At 55.0% G+C, this 3,581-nt stretch overlaps 1 long non-coding RNA gene across 1 annotated transcript; it reads right to left on the bottom strand.

Annotated features, from left to right (window-relative positions):
• Positions 1 to 2,086: 2,086 nt before the first annotated feature.
• On the bottom strand, positions 2,087 to 2,873 carry LOC106820153. The gene is made up of 3 exons (XR_001395569.1): positions 2,747 to 2,873; positions 2,682 to 2,686; positions 2,087 to 2,107 (listed from the first exon to the last, which is right to left on the bottom strand). It is a non-coding gene; the product is annotated as an uncharacterized LOC106820153 (long non-coding RNA).
• Between the last annotated feature and the right edge of the window lie 708 nt (positions 2,874 to 3,581).

The following is a 3,581-nucleotide window of genomic DNA, read 5'->3' as shown; positions in this document are numbered from 1 at the left end:
TCTGTATGATCGATCGTCGCCGCTGTACTCGCGACATGCGCGCCCTCTATTAGTTTAACTATGTATTTACTTGTTTGTTTATTTAGTTATTTGTAATGTTGGCCAATCTGTTTTAAATAATATATTAAATTTAATATGAAACAATATTTATTTATATGCATGCCCTCTATTCTTATTTACTCCCGCATCTATTTACTTGTTTATTTATTCTCGAAGGTTTTCCCCCCAAACTTTCGCATGTCACACGGCCCCGAACGAGCGTTTGCGGCGCTGCGCCAGGGCCCCGATCGAGCATAGCTGACCTTCCATCTCCGGCGTCCGTCGGTGCGCGACCTTCTGCTGCTTGGGGGCGCCACTAGTCGCTGGCCGGCTGTCGACGGCACGAGGAGTCGGTCGACCAGCGCCGCTTGGTGGCAGACGGCTGCGCGTGACTCGGCCCTCCGTCGCGCCGTAGCAACCACTTCACAAACACAGACGGATACGCGCTTGGCGAGAGGTTGAGGATGGCAGCTTGTATGCTAGCCAATCCAGCATCTGCCAGATACGGCGCCGTTCTAAAACGCTGCGCGCCCAGTGGACGGTAAGTGCCGCAAACTCTGTGCAACGCGTGGGGTGATGTGATGGAACCGAAAGCGGTAAGGCGCGCAAGAAGCAGAGGGCATGAGTATGTGCTGCGTTACCGTTACTGGCCGAAACAAAATAGCGTACCGGTAGGTAGGGAAAAAACCATTCTTATTTTCTCTGAAATATTTTTATTTATGAACGCAATCGTGCCGAAGGATGGCGTTGTCTTGCTTTTGAAGCACGGGAAAATGTCCCAATTGCTATTATTTTATTGTTTTCCTATATTTTTTATTATATTTTTTGTTTACTTTAAAGAAACATTGACAATAAAATGCTTTAGGGCGCTTGGGCAATAATTCAGGGTCGGATCGGGAACGGTCAACCACCACTGATATTGTTTTGCGCGGCTACACGGGCGTGCTCGCCAAAGGAAATCGACACAACCGACGCGCATCGCGAGAGGACAGCGGAGGGCAGGAAGGGGAACGAGGAGGGGAGGAGAGAAGGGACGAGCGAGGGGCAGGAACGGACGCAGGAGAGGAGCAGGGAGGAAGGAAGAGGAGAGGAGAGGAGGAACAGGGAGAGGGAGGAGAGGACGAGCGAGGAGGAGGAAGGAGCAGGAGAGGAGGCGGCAGAAGGCGCGAGGGAGGCAGGATGAGAAGGAGAGGAGGAGGATAGTGAGGGAGCGAGGCATGAGGAAGAGCCGGGATGAGGGGAGCCTCGAGGCACAGAGGCCATGAGGAGGGAGAGGAGGGAGAAGGGAGAAGACAGATGGTGCGCAAGTTAGTGCACGCAGCAGCCAGTAACCAGCCTTTCTGACGCCGGCCCTGCTGTGGCCCGCGACTGTCCCTGCAGGCGCCCTCTAGTGGCTGACTGCAGTAGAAGGTTCTCGCAGCATCATAGGTCTCGTCAAGAGGCGCTTTCGAGGAAGCGACAGAAGGGCGGCGCTCGCCGGCTCACGCCGGCAGACGCGCCGTGTGCGCGTTGTCGGTTGAAGTTAGCGTGCATGAGGACAGGTCGCGACGGTCGGGTCCTAAGGTCGGGTCGCAGCCGGGTGCGGTTCGAGGAGGGTCACGACGGTCGAGTCAGGAAGGAGACGGTCACAAACGGTCAGGCTCACAGGGTCAGGTCGCGAGCGAGGTCACCCGAGTCAGGTCGTACAGATTGTTTTCACATGCAGCTGACTAACTTAACGTATACGTTATATTACTCAACCTAGCCTTATACCTTTACACCTGAACCGTAATGCTACCTTTAACCATGACCCTAATCATAACAAACCGAGACCTAACTGCTAACCCTAACCGTAATCCTAGTCTAACTTATACAAAAACGTCCCTCTCGCTTCCCCTCACCTACCTGCTGCTGTCAACGCTCACTCACCGGTTACTATCACCTTGCGCTGAGCCCTGGTGGATCGGGCGAAGCACCGCCTTCTCGCCCCTCACCCTAACCCGTGTATCAGTCGCCTCTACCCTCCCCCTTACCCTACCTGATCTGCCGTCAACGCTCACTCACCGGTTCACTATCACCTTGCCTGAGCCTGCTCTAGATCAGGCGGGAAACAACCGCGTTCCCCATCCCCTCCCCTCGCCTACCTGCATTGCACGTCAACCGCTCACTTCACTGGTTACTACACAACTTGCCTGAGCCCTGCTTGATAGGGGCGGAACACGCCTTCTCCCCCTCCCTACCCTGCCCTGCGGCAACGGTCACTCACCGGTCACTATCACTAGCCTGAGCCGTCGTGCAATCAGGGGGAAACAACCGCCTTCCTCCCCTCCCCCCCTTACCTACCCTGCGATGCCGTGACAACGCTCAGGTCCGGTCACTACTCACGTTGGCCTTGAGCCCTGCGTTGATCAGGCGGGAACGACGCTTCCTCCCCTCCCCCTTACCTACCTGCCCTGCTGTCACACGCTCCACTCACCCGCGTCACTATCCACCTTGCCTGAGCTGCCGGCTCTGATCAGGCAGGAACCACCGCCGTCTCTCCCCTCCCCTTACCTACCCTGCTGCCGTAACGCTCACCACTGGTCACTATCCTCTGCCTGAGCCCTGCTTGATCAGGGGGAAGCACCCGCCTTCCTCCCACCTCCCCTCCACCCCTCGCCTACCCTGCCTGCCGAGCTCAACGCTAGCTCAACCCCCGCGTCACCTATCACTGGGCTGCAGCCTGCACTTGATCAGGGGGAACACCGCCTTCTCGTGGAAAGCGCAGTCGACTGTCGCCTGCACGGCCTCAACGAGAACACGCGTCATCGAGCCCGGCGGGTCCGACACTGCGGCCAGGAAGCAGCGCCAGCCTTTGCCGGCTACGCGGGTTTAGGTAGTGGGAGCCGCACGTGCAGTGTCGGTTCACGATAGACTCGCACTGCGCAGGAGGACGGCCGGCTCTGAGAACGCAAATTGGACCTGATTGAGATGCAATTGCATGAGCCAGTTGAGACACAGTTGAGGCGGCGCGTTGAAACACGATTGGACCATCGGTTGAGACGCGCGTTTAAGACACGGTGAAGATGATAATTGAGGACAATGGTTGGACTGTAATGGGGCGGGGGGTGACGACGGTTGGAGAATCGGCGTTGAGGATGTGAAGAGAGATGCGATTGAGATGCAGCTGAGACGCGATTGCGACTGTAATTGGAACACGTTTGAGACTCATGCTAATTCGCGACGTACCTCGGTGTGCAGAACCGATGGCCACACGATATTTGACCAGCATCTGCTATGTTTCTGCATCCAAATTCCAGTTAGATTTTGAGATCCCATAGTCGACTCAGTGTTTGCTACGCGGGGCTCCGGCAATGCCGCCCGGCAAAAATTTTTGATTCTGAGATGCCAATTTCTGCCTTCTGTAGCGGTCAAAATGACATAATATTAGGACAAAAAACAATGCCAATATAATTAAAAAAAAAAATTTTCAGATCAAGTCGAAATTCGGCTAGTTTGATACCATCTGGTCGTAGTGGTGCAAGAAGGAATAGCAATGTTTTGTATGAAAAATACGGCCGATG

Source organism: Priapulus caudatus, unplaced genomic scaffold (assembly GCF_000485595.1).
Source record: "Priapulus caudatus unplaced genomic scaffold, Priapulus_caudatus-5.0.1 Scaffold7673, whole genome shotgun sequence".
NCBI classification, from domain to species: domain Eukaryota; kingdom Metazoa; phylum Priapulida; class Priapulimorpha; order Priapulimorphida; family Priapulidae; genus Priapulus; species Priapulus caudatus.
The sequence above is the reverse complement of the archived record's forward strand: the minus strand, read 5'-3'. Positions and strand labels throughout refer to the sequence as shown.